The sequence below is a fragment of the Curcuma longa genome, chromosome 20 (assembly GCF_044706935.1).
Source record: "Curcuma longa cultivar G26 ecotype Majalengka, Jawa Barat chromosome 20, ITB_CL_G26_1.1, whole genome shotgun sequence".
Classification (NCBI taxonomy): Eukaryota; Viridiplantae; Streptophyta; class Magnoliopsida; order Zingiberales; family Zingiberaceae; genus Curcuma; species Curcuma longa.
The window spans coordinates 674378-691688 of NC_133880.1; the positions used below are offsets into that span (position 1 = coordinate 674378).

Below are 17311 nucleotides of genomic sequence, written 5' to 3' on the forward strand. Positions count from 1 at the left end.
CCCTCCCTCTCTCCCGTCCCCTCTTCTCCCCTTTTCCTACACCGGCGATGCCGACTTCTCCTCTTTTCCCCACCGTCGATGCCTCTTTTCCCCACCGCCGACGTCGACTTCTCCTTTTCTCCCCGTCTTAACTGTCTTCTCCTCTTCTCTCCGTCTCCTCCTTTGTTCACTGTCGTCTTTGTTTCTCCACCTTTCTTCAATCTCTTTCCCAACTGGCGCAAACCCTAAACGACCATTTGCTTCTTCTTGGCAACATTGTCTTCCAAACGGCAACATCATTCCACACCGGTAAGAAGAGTGAAGTAAGAGCATACATCACCAAAAAAATAGTAAATTTGTTGAAGTTTATTTTTTTTTACCCCTTCTATTAATCTGCGGTCCCTTAATCTAGCATTCATCACCAAAGATATTTAAGTTTATTAAAATGTTTATAGTAAAATTAGCCCTTTTTACAGTGCAATTAGTATTTTTTACAGTACAATTAGCCCTTTTTACAGTACAATTAGCCCTACATCACTAAAAATAAATAGTTTTTTAACATATTTACAGTACAATTAGCCCTAATATTTAAGTTTTTTAAACTTATTTACAGTATAATTATCCCTTTTTACAGTAGAATTAGCCCTAATATTTAAGTTTTTTAATAGTTTTTCAGTATAATTAGCCCTTTTTATTACAAAAATTTAAGTTTTAAAACAGGTTTACAGTACAATTACCCTAAAATTTAAGTTTTAAATTTGGTTACAGTACAATTAGCCTTTTTATAGTATTATTAGCCCTAATATTTAAGTTTTTTACAAACTTGTTATGAGGAGTAGCAAAGAAGCAAAGGAGGTAGCGGCAAAAAATTATCCCTTTTTAGCTGTCATGGATGAAATTGGCCCGAAAATGAATGATAATCAAAGATAGAGTATTAACCCTAATATTTAAGTTTTTTAATAGTTTTTCATTTATGTTTGATGAAAATATTGTTGTTCCTTTTACATTCAGAGTTTTCCATTGTTCTTGGATTGCGTTATACTAGTTGATCTATGTCAAATTAGCCTTAAAATTTAAGTTTTTAAACAGGTTTTTACAGTATATTAATAAATTTATTTATGAATTCCTTCTCAAAATTTTGAAGTATATTGGAACGAGTTATGTTTTTAGGCATGGTTATATGAATAGAATTCTTTCTTCTATTATGTTTTTAGGCATGGTTATTGGAGTTGTACGTTCTCTACATACTTTTCCCCGATTATTCCGTTGGCGTGAGAGTAAGATACCTATGAAAGCTGATTTAGCCGATAGGTTATTTAATTCCATTGACTATACTAAGGTGAGTTCATATTTTATAGTAGAGATACTCAAATATGATGAATTGTAGTAACTATTTAATTTTAATTGTGAACAGGTGTTGTCCATAGTACCATTTTCAGATGAAGAAAAACTTTTTCATCAAAAGCGAGGAAGTATTTCGGTAATAATTACATTATTATTTAAATGAAGTTGACAATTTAGTCATTGCCTCATGAAAATCTTTCAGGTCCCTGAATGTGTCAAATGCGGTGGAATCATTGGTGGTACAAGTAGACCAATGACAAGAGATATTGGGGGCGAGCAACAACATGAGGCAGATTCTATGCTGAACATGAGAAAGCTGAATCTCCTGAACATATCAGTAAGACAGAAGAGAGCAAAAGATGCGAAATAGAAGCTGATGTTGAATGTGAAAAAAAGCGACTCAGAGAGCAAGACTAGCACTTAGCAAGACTAATCAATTCCCATCGTCGTCCATTGCAATGAATGTAAGGAGAAGATCTGACCGTGTAGCAAAAAAAAAGCCAGAAATGTTTGTTACACCACCCGATACAACACCGAAGCGTAGGACGAAGGCGAGGAAAGAGGTTGAGACAGTAGTGCTGGAATCGGTAAAATAGACCTGTTGTATATTTTAAACAGAAGTTGCTAACTATGTTTTTATCATTTTTGTTTATGTTCCTAAATTCTATCCCATGCATAGGGAGATACTAGTATAGATGTTGCTAAAATTGCAAAAGATGCTGTAGAAGATGTGATGATTGAATACAAAAACAATATTTCTTTTTGTGGACACAAAGAAGCAACAGATGAAGATCGAAACATCATAACAAAGTATCTTTCTCGAGATAAGTTAAAGTATGTTAATGTCGTATATGCTGCTTCCTTTATTTAAAATATTATTCCTTTTATGGGGGTAAAAATATATGTTTGTATTTTTCTAGTGATGTCGTGTGGGAGGAAGATAATATACTACTTGGCGGACTCGAATTTTGTCAATTCTTATTTGGTCAACCACTTCGATCAGAAATTATTGATTCTTACATGAGAATAATGAAAAAGCAAAGTATCAAGAAAGGGTTTGAGATTTTCTGCATGGACACGAGTGTTCAGGTTTATGTTCTGCTATTGATGTCTTTAAATTTTGTTTAAAATTATCGTTATGACCTGTTGTTTCTACTTGTAGAGAGAAGTGCTCAATAAATTAGAACGACACCGGAAAAGTCGACTTTTGGAAAATAAGGAGTATGAGGCATTTTTTGAAAATCTGACTTCTGTGACAAGGAATCTCCTCCAAGAGTTGAATGCAAATTTATTTAAAAAGTGCAAGTATATTATTTTCCCCTTGAATTCTGGATGGCATTGGTTTATCTTATTCTATTCAGTACCAGATGGTGAATTCCAGATAATGAACTCAAACCCTACTCCAGCCCATTTTACAACATCAAAAGTTTATGTGAGTTTTTACAGTTAAATTTCAAGGACTGTTTAATCTTCAACACTAACATACTGTTTCAGGTACGATTTTTGTCTGGGTTTATGAAGCATTGCTTGGGGTACGACATGGGTGATGTCACAATTTCTAAGAGACAGTGCCGTCAACAAGGTGCGACCCTTGACTGTGGAGTATTCACATGTTTATGGATCGAGTGTCTAGCCCATGACACAGTCGAGAAATGGAATTATGCAAACGAGGTGCAAATGGAAGCGTATCGGGCACACGTGGCAGCAATTATATTGTCGGATGAAAAAGGAATTTTAAACAAGTAAAAAACTCATTGTTAATTCGGGTGGATTATGTTAGATTTCATGAAAAACAGATATTCAGTGATTGTGTTGTAAAAATTTGTATATAAACCGTAGTAAATGTAATTCGAAATCTGTGAAATTGATGTTCCCCACTATTGTTGTTAACATTTTTTTTACTCTTGGTGCAGTGTATGTAGTGTATGTTATGACATCTAAATGGAGTGATTGTTTGCTTATTATGATCTCGACACAGAACCTCATTGACTCGACTGGAATTTAAATACAGTCGACTAAACCGGAACAGAAACTAAATTGACTCGACTGGTTCCTAAATCCAGTCGACTGGAATAGTTAGGTTTACCACTGCACCACATGGACTCGACTGGCTTTTAACTCTAGTCGACTAAACCGGAACAGAAGCAAACCAGACTCGACTGGAATGAAATTCCAGTCGACTAACCTGATAAACCCTTGCCACGGATTGACACCCAGTCGACTGACTTCAATATTCAGTCGACTACTCCAGAAACAGTAGCGAAATGGATTCGACTGGATCTGCAGCTTAGTCGACTATCTTAATATCAGTCGACTGCGTTTTTGACGTCAGTCGACTGATGTCTTCTCAGCGCGTTTTAAGTCGCGCGAACGCCGAAAAACCCTAAACCCTATTTTCGCGAGTCAACTGCGCTTTCCTCCTCTCCGACGATTTTCCCCTTCGTCCGTGCTTCTGATCATCTCCGGTTTGTGTCTCCGGCAACCTCCGGCACGCGTCTCCGGCCTTCTCCTCATCTTGCTTGTGTTGGTGCGTTCGTTCCTCATCGATGAAGTTTTCTTCTCCAACCCCGTCTGCGTCTCCGATTGTCTCTGGCGCCGACTCAGCCCTCTTCCAGCTGTCTCCGGCGATTCCTCCTCACTAGCTGCAGATTTCTCCTCCGGTTGTTCAGTGTGCTTCCCATTTGTCCGAATGGCACCAAATGTAACCCTCTTTCCTTCCATTTTTTTTCCTTTCTCGTATCATTTTATTGTTTCTAACCACCTATTGTCGTTGCATTCATGCATACATGTTGAAGTAAGGCTAGGCGTATTGAGGGTGGTGAGGGTTCGTCTAGGGGTCCCTCCAAGGGCAAAGGTCCGGCTGATCGTCCTAAAACCTTCAAAATTATTGCCACTAGATACCTCAATGAACGGTTCTTTCGAGATTATTGTCCTGATGTGGTGGAAATAATTGCTCATTATCATCTAGCCACCATCCTCTTTTGTACTACCATGATTAACCTTGATCTCGTAGCCGAATTTTATGACAACCTTCGATGTGTCAGGGAGGAACCCCTACTCTATCGTACCCGGGTCGCTAAGAGAGACCTTGATTTCTCCCTGACTATTTGGCGTACCTTTCTTGGTTGTCGTCCGGCCGACAACGAGTTTGTGTGATTTCCGGTCCTCCATGAGCCCCTGTTTACTCCATTTGATGATGTCACCATTGATGTTATGTTTGACCATTTCTTCCACTGGCCTCGACCTTTGCGTAAGAATTTGTTTTCTACCCAGGGTCTCTCGGCCCCGGACAACATTCTCTACAAAGTCATAGTTGGGTGTCTTCTTCCTTTGGTCACTCGGAGTCAGGCCTATGTGAGGTTGAGTCACCTCTTTCTCATGTACGCCCTTCGCCAGCGTTTAGAGGTTGCCATCGCCCTTCAAATGTTTCAATGCATCATTCATTATACAGTGCCCATTCAGCGGAAGATCCACATGCCTTTTACCCATCTTATCACTACATAGCTTGCATCCGTCGACATTGAAGTTGCTAGGGACAAGGTGAACCTCAAGCCGGTCACGGATTCCGATCGCATTGGATTGAAGAATTTTTCTTTAAACAGGATACAGTGAGGTCATCGTACCATGGAGTGGTTGCCGGATCATGATTACCATGTGGACGAGCTTGGCGCTATGGAGGTCGAGGGTGCCGAGGGAGCTGCGGATGCAGAGGGTGCTGCGGATGCTATGGCTGTTGCAGACGCACCTGCTTTGCCGGCTCCAGACGACGCTAATGACGAGGAGTCTGAGGAGGGAATGGGCGGCTATCTCGACGCGGCTTTTGAGTATATGGACACACGGATCAAGGAGCTACGTCTCGAGATGACCAGCCGCCTTGATGCTATCGACGGGACAGTCGCTCGCCTGACTGGATCAGTTGATCAGCTGACTTCTCTATTCTACTCTTGGATGTCTAGTCATCCTCCTCCGCCTCCGGCCTCTGCTTCCGGTGCAGCGCCTCCTAGTGATGATCCTCCTCCCATGGATCTCGACTAACATTTGTCTGTTTTGTATCTGTTTTCCATTTTGCTGTATGAACTTGACTCTGCTACATGTATGATTTTCATTTCTGTTTGCTGTACTTAAAACTTCTATTTTCACTCTTGTTTGATGTATGGATATTGCAGCAGTGATATGTATGTTCTAATTGACGTAGTTTGATGCTATGCTTTCGTGTGTTTTGGATGTATCATTTTCTCTGAATGATGTTTTGTGTCTTATCTGTTTTCCACTGCGATTATATCTATGTGTGTGTTACACGATTGTCCAGATGCATGCATAGGTTTAGGGGAAGGTCTTGCTTATCTCTTTCCTTATTTCTCTCTCTATACATGTGCTTATTTGCATTATGGTTTTTTGATATTTGTCAAAGGGGGAGAATATACAGTGCTCTAAAGTTGTTTGGTTGTCAAACATCAATCTCCCACCGAGGAAATGCATATACAGCATTTAACTCAGACATTGGATATTTGTCAGAAGGAAGGGTTTATACTCTCTCCTACAAAGATGAAGATTGCTCAGCCAGAAATGGAATTTCTTGGTGCTGTTATGGGTAACAGAAAGATTAAAATGGAACAACATATTATAAAAAAGATACTGGACTTTGATGAGGAAAAGTTACAAACTCTGACGGGATTAAGATCTTGGCTAGGTATTCTGTCGGTCATCGATCATGATTTGGCCGGAAACTGACCGCGATTCGACCAACAGTGGCTGCCAGCGGGATTCAGCGGTTTCCGACCGAATTCGCTAGATTCCGACCACTATCCAGTCGGAATCCGGTGCCTGGCGGTGCGCCCGCGAGTCGCGCTTCCATCTTACCCGGGGCGGCGGCCGACGGTGGCCGGACGACAAAGTGACAACGACGGCAATGGCAAGGGGTTGGAGGAGTGCGCACGAGTCGCGCAGGATACGGACCGCAGCATAGCAAAATTATATATATATATATATAAAAGAAGAATCTCATTTTTTTTTGAATCATATGTTAGAACAAATGTCCCCATATTTGATGGAACTACAAACCTAATGCATTTCTTGATTGATTAGATGACATTGAAATTTATTTTGATCAACAGTAATTTTACCTTTATTAAAGGAGTAAGATTTGTCAAATTCGCACTAGTGGATCTATTAAAATTTATTAGAAATGTGTTCAAAATATTAGAGACCAAGACAGATAAGAGCCCATCACAAATTGACATGAAATGAAAAGATAATTAATAAAAATATATGTTCCACCGAACTTTAATAGACGATCGTCCAACAAGTAAATAACAATAAGAAGTCAATTTTTGAAACTATTGCCGGAAGATGTTAAGTCTCTTACAATCCATGAGCATGTTACTAAAATAAAATAAATATGTTCAAATAAATCTCTACATAACCCAACCTTAGATAAATATTTTAGACTAGTCCTCCAATAATATAAAATTTTAGACAAGCCCTTAATGATGCTCTATTAGAAGTACTTCTTATTGACTTGACTTCTTTAGACAAGCCCTTCTTATTGACTTGACTTCTTATTAGAAGAACTTCTTATTGACTTGACTTGACTTATTTTAGACAAGGCCTTTAAGGGCACATATAAACACCTTTATAGTATACCTTTAGTGACATTAAAGCTATGGTGACATTATCAAAAAATATAATGAAATACGGTATCATCTTAGGCCCTCTAGTATTCCTGACATTTGTATAATGTCATTATACAATATCTATGCTAATCTAAAGTTTCTTAATTCTTGAGATATACTGACAATAAAAAATATCAGGGGAAAATATTTTAATGACATTTATGTATGTCTTATTATTATCATAATAAAGATAAATTTAAATGTCACCTAAACTAATTTATATTAAAAATTATAAATGTCTTATATTTTTAAATAAGGATAATAAAATATGTCAGTAATGATAATTTATAAGGTCATTTAAAATGTCACCTTAACTATTATTAAATATCAATTATAATAATTTATAAAGATATTAAATATTATTACTAATATTTAATCAGAATATAAAATTTTAATTCATCCACCACATAAATATAAGATATTACACATCATCACAATTAATCTATAACATAGAATAGAAAAAATTTACACATCATCACAATTCAACTACTATATAGAACAGAAAAAATTTACATCCAAAACATCTAATTCATTCACCACATCATCACAAAAGTACAAATGCAATACTACTGCAAAAGTATTGAATCCAAAACTAACTCAATATTAACAAAACATTAAGTTTTAGGACTAACAGAGTCTTATAAAAGAAAAACTCAACTAATTTACTATGAACCATCTTCAACCATTATATTATAAGCAAAATCCTAGTACTTATCACCTACAAATACAATTTATAAATTTGTATAAGTAAATTAAATAATAAAAATATAAAACTAATGAAAATAATTTAAAAGATTGAATATCATACCAAATGAGAAATAGATAAAGTATCATTCCATATACACTAATAGTAGTCTTCACTTACTATCAACTGCAAAATATATTTCATATTTGTTTAAAATTTTAATAACATGATAAATATAAAAAATTAATAAAATTTTACTAAAAGGTTAAAATCATATCAGATGATAAGGTAAATATATCATTCCTCCAAGTGTATCCTCAAACCTTTGTAAAAGGTCATAAGGTCTAATTAAATTCTCTTTTGGTTCTAGGATAACTAATGTTTGTATTTTATACCAATTTGATCCTAATTTTTGTCTCCCTATTATAATATTTGGATCCATGCTGAAGAGCACATAAAATTTTATCAAATCAAATAAACTTTTGACTATGGAAGATTTCCTTAAAGAATTCCGTTTCGAAGTCAATCCACGACATTTGATTAACCTCTCTTTTTGCCTTTACTCATTCCTACCATATTTTGGCATCTCTCGTTAAGCAGAATGATGCACATTTTACTTTCTCATTTTCTGGTCAATCTAGTAGTTCTATGAAACTTTCTAATGTCTTGAATGTAGGATCGAAAACACACTAGAGGGGGGGGGGGGGGGGGTGAATAACGTGTTTGCACACTTTCCGATTTTTCGTAGAAACTCGGGTGCGGAAGCGTAAGCGGAAAAATAACACAGCGAAAATAGAAACTAAGTGCAGAAAAGAAATGACTCGTTTTGTTTTTACTTGGTTCACAGCGCAACGCTGCTACTCCAAGGCCCACGGTCCTTGACCGTTTACGTTGGGCAATCCACTAATTCACTTGCCCCTGTCCGGCAGCAAGTGTATCGAAAGTTCGAGTACAAAAACCGATTACAATAATGATATAACTTGAAGTACAAAATAAATCTTTTGTTACCAAACTTTCGCTCCCCGGAATTTGAATTCGGCATCTCGGTGTCAAGAACAGTTGCTTGAGGCAGGCACAGCACCGATGTCAAAGTTGGAAGGCTCGAGAGTCGCGGGAACGGAGTTTGGAAGCGTTGGAATTGAGTTACTCGGCTACTGCTCGCGGAGGGCTTATATAGACGGCCTGGGTCGACTCAGATCGCAATTTGGGTCGACTCCAGCTGATGTGGTAGATAAAACTTTATCAGCTTCGTCGCTTATCCCTCCTTAGTCGACTCTGATCCCATTCTGGGTCGACTCCAGTCGCGGTGGCGGCAGCGGCGATAACTTTTTGACCTGAGTCGACTCAGAAGCGTTCCTGGGTCGACTCCAGGCTGATCTGGCGGAGACCTCGACGCGCTGACTTCTGGAATCGTGCTGATTCGGCTGGAGTCGACTCCAGAGCCCATCTGGGTCGACTCCAGACCTGAAAAACTAAGTTTTTCATCCGGAGTTAGCTTTCGTCGGGCTTTTCCTTCCTGCACAACAAGTTAGCTCAAATATAACATGTAAAGGAACAAGTCGGTTCACCGAACCAACTTCGAGTCTTAACTTCGGATCTCCGGTGAGATCCTGGGTTAGACCGGCGCCTACTGTTCCTCGTAGGAACACCCGTATTATTTTCCCTATTTTTAGGATTTTAATTAGAGATAAAATTATAATAAAAGGTCCTTTAATTAAATAATAGAAGGGGAGAGGGGAAATTTCATCTCGCGGAGACGAATCCAATAAGACTAGTTTGGACCAAAACAGAGGTCGTTTGATTATCAAACCAAATGAACCAAGATTTGACCAAATTAAATTAACTTGATTTGGGTCGTGCTGAAAGAGTTTTTGATAGGATAAAATGGATGAAAAGATTCGTCTTGCAAAGACGAATCCGACAAAATTGATTTGAGTCGAATCGGAGGTCATTTGGTGAGTAAACCGAGTGAACCAAGACTTGAACCGGATTACTATAATAATCGGTTCAATCGTTACAATAAATCCTAGATTTTATGTTGATAAACTCAAGTTTTAAACCCAGATTACTGTGCACTCCTCGTTATAACAGCCGCCGCTCGCCCCTTCCGCGCCGCGAGACCTCATCCGCAGAACTACGCCCACCGCCGCCCGTTTCCGCCGGCGGAAAACTCGGAACGGACCGAGGAAGAGGTCTATAAGAGGAGGCCGCGATCAAATCCCTAGCCACCAGCCGCCCCTCCTTTCCCTCTGCTCGCGTGACGCGCCGCCTGCCCCTTCCCTCGCGTCGCCTTCCTCACCAGCCGAAGACACCGCTGCGGAACGCCGGAAGCCACCTCCGCTCCTTCGAAGCCACCTCCGCCGACACCCTGCTGCCGGCCGCCGCGTGGAGAAGCAGAGCAGCCACCGCCTCCTCCCTCCACAGCGTCGCCGCGCTGCACAGCCGCCACATCTGCCCTGTTCGCGTGGAGAAGACGAAGCCGCAGCAGCCAGCTCGTCGCAATCCAGCCGGAAATGCACAATCGCCGCCTCTGCGCTCGCGTCACTGCCGGCTTGTTCGCCCAATCACCGAAGGTAGCAACAGAAGAAGAAGTCGGTAACAATTTTAGGAATAGAGTTTTCTGATTAATTAAGCCCCATCATTAATTAATTAAGGTTAGATTAATTAGATAAATGATATTTAATCTGGTTAATTGTACTAGTTATCTGTTTAATCGGTTAGGTTAATTAGATTAGTATTCGATTAATGATTATAGTTTAATCAAGTAATGAATGTTGATGATTCAGAAAAGTAATCTAGTGAATTGGATGATAAACCTAATTAATGATGTGGTTAATCATTTTAATTAGTTACTTGCTAATCTAATTAAGTAGTTAATTAGTTTGATTAATTAACCAGTTAACCAATTAATGTTCCATTAATCTTGGTGAATTGGTTAAGCTAGGTTAGTGGTGAAGGATTTATGGAGCAACCAAATTAAATAGATTAATTGGAATTAGTAAGTTGATATGGGGTAAGATTAACTCTTGACCTAATGGAGTAATTAGATTAGGTTAATGATTTTGATTAAGCTATAGTTATGATTTTGCTAGGTCGCGCGAAGAAGGTGCTAGAGCACATCGGAGAAGATCTTCGATTCCACAAACCTTAGCATTAAAAATCTAGTGAGCATACAAGGTAAGTGCATTTCTCACTTGCAGTATGAGTAGTTCCGTTGTTTTCTGTGTTTTTCCCTAAACATGATTTTGTTAAAGCCTATGCATGATTTTATTAAAGCATATGTAAATGGTAGAATTGCATTTTGTTAAAGCATACCTGTAAATCCACAGTATGATTTTATAGAACATGCATAAAGTATTATTTCCATGACATCATTTAGGTTAAAGCATGTGTAAATTGTTTCTTTCCAAATTGCATGATATAAGAAGTATAAGAAAAGTATTTTACTTTATTTTGATGTTGACAAGTACCGGACCGTGAGGTGTCCAAGGGATGGGCTCCATAAGTTGCCCTTAGGCCGCGAGGTGCCTAGTACGCTCTAATCGGCTTCGGTGGCTAGCTACCCCAGACCGGTTAGGGATGCGCGCATTGGTACTTTGTCAGGGCCCAAATGATGGATGTTTAGTATGTTTAATTATTATGAAATAGTATGTTTTGAAAATCCCCTCACATGTTTAGATATGAACATTCATGTTGCATAAATCAGTTATTATGACGTTTTCTATATTTTTGTGAGATAGATGATGTACTTACTAAGCGTTGCTTATAGTTTGCATTCCTCATATTGCAGATAAATGAAAGGAAAAGTTATAGGAAAGAGGAGGCAGCTGGAAAAGTGTTTGATGTGTGGTGTCGACGGAACCGCGGAATAAGATCAAAGATTTAGAATTATATAAATGTTTATTTTATGTCCAAGAATTTATATTTATTTCTTTTGCTTCCGCATTCTAAACAGAAAAAGAAAAGTTTATTTGAGTTATTTTATTTAATGAGTAAAAGTTAAGGAAAGTTTAAATACGTAACATCCCCCTATTAGTATAAGAAAGAGGGGGACGTTACATATATAGCCAGCCTGGGTCGACTCAGATCGCAATTTGGGTCGACTCCAGCTGATGTGGCAGATAAAACTTTATCAGCTTCGTCGCTTATCCCTCCTAAGTCGACTCTGATCCCGTTCTGGGTCGACTCCAGTCGCGGTGGCGGCAGCGGCGATAACTTTTTGACCTGAGTCGACTCAGAAGCGTTCCTGGGTCGACTCCAGGCTGATCTGGTGGAGACCTCGCCGCGCTGACTTCTGGAATCGTGCTGATTCGGCTGGAGTCGACTCCAGATCCCATCTGGGTCGACTCCAGACTCGAAAAACTAATTTTTCATCCGGAGTTAGCTTTCGTCGGGCTTTTCCTTCCTGCACAACAAGTTAGCTCAAATATAACATGTAAAGGAACAAGTCGGTTCACCGAACCAACTTCGAGTCTTAACTTCGGATCTCCGGTGAGATCCTGGGTTAGACCGGCGCCTACTGTTCCTCGTAGGAACGCGTCCTCACCCACTCCCCTCGGGAGAATTTACCTGATGCCAACCAAGTCCTCCTGACCTGTTGGACTTTTGCTCGGCTCTGTCGTTGCCCCCCAGGACTTGAACGCAACTGATCCTCCTGACCAGTCCATTCTTCTGCTGCAACTTGGTCCTCCTGACCAAGTCCAGCCTTTCTACAACTTGGTCCTCCTGACCAAGTCCAGACTTGTGCCTGGTGCACTTTGACTCTGCCAAGACTTCATGCCTAGCCGCACTAGGACTTAACCTGTTTTCTGCACACTCAATTCAGCCTGGTTAGCCAAACCACATACTTAACTTGATCCTAGTTCCATAATCAAAACTCATGTTTGATCTGCTAGTGCTTCCTGCACTAACAATCTCCCCCTTTTTGATTATGGCAACTTAAGGTTTCAAGTTAAGTTACAAACCACAACTTAAAGCAAGTATAATAGACAAACGACAACTTAAAGCAAGTATAACAGTTCTGCATAAATAAACTAAGTATTTGAAATACAATGCATGCATGTGTGTTATTCCCCCTGTATCCTTTACTCCCCCTTTTTTAGGTAACTTATGCTTTCTCTCAGACCAAGTTTTTTTTTCAAAGATTTTAATTTGAAAGAGAACTTAACTGAAATTTTAACTTGGAAAATTCTTCGATTAACTTGAATCTCAATTCTCTCCCCCTTTGACATAATCAAAAACTATTAGATTCTATTGGGTTGAGTCCAAGTTTAATAAATCATAAATATAGTTAGACAAAAAAAAAATTCCTTTGGGACGCGTGTCCAACTTAGGTTTTAGCTATCTACTAGAAAGTAGGTAGCTTGACCCGGTTAGCCAAGTATAAGTGTTTAATCCCAGTTTAAAAGATTGTCTTTTTATTTTGGGACACTTAACTTGATCAATTGAAATTAGAGTCTAAGCTTTTTGGTTTGATGCACTGACTTAAAGCATCTGTTTAGCTTAGACTAGAGGCCTATACATCTCACACCGTTCTAAGTTTTTGCAATCACAAACAAGGTATCTAGTGTGTTTTGTGAGATGTCCACCTAAATCTATAGGTACATGCTTTCTAGGGGGTTTGCATCTAGTCTAAGGCAAAATCTCCATTTGCTTATTTTTGAAAATAAAGCTTAAAAAAATTATTTTCAAAATATACTTAATAATTTTGAAAACATTTTGAAATATTCTAACAATAGATTAAGCATGAATTTTTGAAAACAGATTTCTTTCTTTAAGGGCACACATAAACACCTTTATAGTATACCTTTAGTGACATTAAAGCTATGGTGACATTATCAAAAAATACATTGAAATGTGATATCATCTTAGGCCCTCTAGTATTCTTGACATTTGTATAATGTCATTATACAATATCTATGCTAACTCAAAGTTTCTTAATTCTAGAGATATACTGACAATAAAAAATATCAGGAAAAATATTTTAAAGACATTTATGTATGTCTTATTATTATCATAATAAAGATAAATTTAAATGTCACCTAAACTAATTTATATTAAAAATTATAAATGTTATATTTTTAAATAAGGACAATAAAATATGTCAGTAATGATAATTTATAAGGTCATTTTAAAATGTCACCTTAACTAATCTATAATGACACTATTAAATATCAATTATAATAATTTATAAAGATATTAAATATTATCACTAATATTTAATCAGAATATATAATTTTAATTCACCCACCACATAAATATAAGATATTACACATCATCACAATTAACCACTAATATAGAATAGAAAAAATTTACACATCATCACAATTCAACTACTATATAGAATAGAAAAAATTTACATCCAAAACATCTCATTCATTCATTCACAATTCATCACATCATCACAAAAGTACAAATGCAATACTAATGCAAAAGTATTGAATCCAAAACTAACTCAATACTAACAAAATATTAAATTTTAGAACTAACATAGTCTTGTAAAAGAAAAACTCAACTAATTTACTATGAATCATCTTCAACCATCATATTATAAGCAAAATCCAAGTATCTATCACCTACAAATACAATCCATAAATTTGTATAAGTAAATTAAATAATAAAAATATAAAACTAATGAAAATAATTTAAAATCATACCAAATGAGAATATCATACCAAATGAGATGGTGAATACAAGTATCATTCCATATGCACTAATAGTAGTCATTCTTTGTGCTTACTAATTTTCAACTGCAAATACATTTCATATTTATTTATTACAAATAAAATTTTAAAATAATAACATGATAAATATAAAAAATTAATAAAATTTCACTAAAAGGTTAAAATCATACCAGATGATAAGGCCAAGCTATCATTCCTCCAAGTGTATCCTCAAACCTTTGTAAAAGATCATAAGGTCTAATTAAATTCTCTTTTGGTTCTAGGACAACTAGTATTTGTACTTACACCAATTTGGTCCTAGTTTTTGTCTCCCTACTATAGTATTTGGATCCATGCTGAGGAGCACTCCTTTTGCCATAAATTTTGTCAAATCAAATAAACTTTTGACTAAGACAGGACAACCAATCTACATGAAAGTGCAAAATAGAATAAAAGTTTAAAGATGTGTGGAACATAAAATAAAAAAGAAATTAAACGTAATCTTACTCGTAAAGTTGGACAAGGTGGAATAGAACCTTGTGGATTACTACTTGAAGAAGTGTGTTGACTATTATTGCAATTTGAAAGAGGATTTTGGTTTGATTGATCAGAAATCTTTGTTTTCAACATTGCAATATGTTGGCCTTGCTTTTTAATTTGCTCATCCATCTTTTCTAACTTTGTCTTTGTTCCATTACTAGTCGATTGCATGTGCCACAGCTAGGAACTACTCCCCATAAATCAGATGGGCTAACACCATCACCAAGCATATGTACTCTACCAGGTCTATCCGGTCCAATGATTTGAGCAAATATATCATTCTGACTCACTTGATCATTACAATCTTCAGGAAGTTGATTTACTAGTTCTTTCATTACAGTCTTTATCAATATATGACATGTTAATATTTATTTAATACATAATGATAATTAAAAAATACTTTAAATTAATATAATTGAAGAGTATAAAATAGCTTACCAATCTTTCTTCTACAACATTGCTTGAGGGACTTCCATCGGCATGAGTAAAATAGGCATGAAATAATTCAACTCGTGTTGGAGGATGCCCCTTTTCTTTTGCTTGAAAATATATTTGGTTACTAGTTTTTACATTCAAATGCACATAAAATTATAACATGAATAAAAAGAATTATCAATTTTTGTTGCACTTGAGCAAAAGATGTCCTTCCAGTGGTTGATTCATTATCTTTTGCTTTCTAGCATCTTTATTTTTTTCACTTCTTTCCTAATATATTAAATTACACATAATACATAAAATAAAAGTCTACTAACATTTGAATCAAATTATATATTCTAAATAAATAAAATATTACATACCTTTGATTTTTTATGTTTTAAAAAAGCAACTAGTCTCATATATTGTTCTACATGAGCTATTTCATCTCTTTGTTGTAAAAGAAATTGAATTGATAACTCAGGATCATAGTACTTTCTTTTTAGTTCAGACTTCTAATTTCTCTATTTTTTTGCTATTGAGCGTAGCGTCCAATTTTCTATTCCTGGAGGAAGGTCATACTTTTTCTACAAAAAATATATAGATAAATTATCATTGCATAAATTAAAAGTCTTAAATACTAAAATTTTACAAAATAATTCATTTAACTTTATAACATTTAACATGTTTTTCTGTTGGCATTTTATTTTAATTTTCTACATCAATTGGACAATACTTACCATTCCTTGTTAAAGAACCCAAGAAATCAGTAAATTTATTTATTTTTGTTCCTATAGGATGTCCCATATCATCATACATAAAATTTTAATACGTGGTAGTGTGCTAGGTTGACCCCAAATTTCTTTGATAAATGTAGGACCTCTTTTTTTCCTCTTAGTATTATGAAGTTCACTTTCACTACCTGTACACAAAAAAATATAATATAGAATAAAAATATTAAAATAAATTATTACATTCTTCATATATGTTACCTTCATTATATTCCTCGTTCATATCATCATTCAAGGTATCCTATATATTTGACTATCTATAAAAGTATTAATTCCATTAAAAAAATAAATATGAATTAAATATAATTAGTCAATAAATTTATGATTCATAAAATGAGATATTACCTGGTTCATGATCTATGTGATTTGTACTTATAGTTGGTGGTTGCATATCTACCTCAGCACAAAGTTTAAAACAAGATTTCCTATTAGTTTGACGCTTAGGAGCCATTCTTACTACAAATAATCGTTAGTTACATATTATAAATGCAAAGTCAAAGTCAATAGTAAAAATAAAAAGGAAATACATATCACCATATATCATTCAAACACAATTTAATAAAAATTCATTCTATTGTTACATCATCACGAACCCAAACCACTTCTTCATGTTCATTGAAATATTTAGAATTACAAATATTTCACTTTGAAGATATGTGTCAACATCTTGTTAGTACTGATAGAAGTCAATGTATCTCCACAATGGTATGATATTATCCACTTTGGGCCTAAGCCCTCATTGTTTTATTTTTAAGCTCTACCCATAAGGCCTCATACCAATAGAGATATCTTCCATCTTATAAACTGATAATGTTTTTCATGTATTTTCAATGTGGGATTTTAATTGTATCCAAATAATCTTTCTCTTAAATGAAGGACCACCATACACTAATCGAGGCTAGCTTTGATGTTTGATCTTGACCCACCAAGCCTCCTTGCCTCGATGTCCGGTCTTCTTAATTTGTCAAGACTACCTAGTATCCGGTCCAACTGACCTACTAGGACTTACCTACCTTGAGAGCTTATTATAGATTTTACTAGGAGTCCCTACCATTGTCCCCATGGTCTGAGCCTCTCCTATCTCTTTCATTTTTTCTTAGGATCCCCACATGACTCTACATAAACCATAGCTCCGATATCAATTGTTAGAACCGATAGAATTAACATATCTTCATAATGTTGGTGCAATCTTGCCCCAAGTGGAATTTGATTTTAATGTTTGGC

At 36.4% G+C, this 17311-nt stretch overlaps 1 pseudogene; it reads right to left on the reverse strand.

Annotated features, from left to right (window-relative positions):
- Positions 1-9901: 9901 nt before the first annotated feature.
- LOC141813493 (uncharacterized) lies at positions 9902-17150 on the reverse strand (annotated as a pseudogene).
- Positions 17151-17311: the final 161 nt, after the last annotated feature.